Genomic DNA, 210 nt, shown 5'->3' with positions numbered 1-210 from the left:
TTTAGCTCCAGTCAGATCAGTATTGATTCAGTTCAGTTCAATAACTGTGTAACATTCATTATGATAATATATTTTTATATTTGTAGATAATCTAATAAACAATTTCATTTGAAGTAATTTGTTAACACACTAAAAAAAACACATACATTAAAGGGGTCATATGATGCGATTTCAATTTTTCCTTTCTCTTTGGAGTGTTACAAGCTCTTG

The sequence above is a fragment of the Sinocyclocheilus anshuiensis genome, unplaced genomic scaffold (assembly GCF_001515605.1).
Source record: "Sinocyclocheilus anshuiensis isolate Anshui unplaced genomic scaffold, SAMN03320099.WGS_v1.1 scaffold1237, whole genome shotgun sequence".
Classification (NCBI taxonomy): Eukaryota; Metazoa; Chordata; class Actinopteri; order Cypriniformes; family Cyprinidae; genus Sinocyclocheilus; species Sinocyclocheilus anshuiensis.
This window is presented reverse-complemented; position numbering follows the sequence as displayed.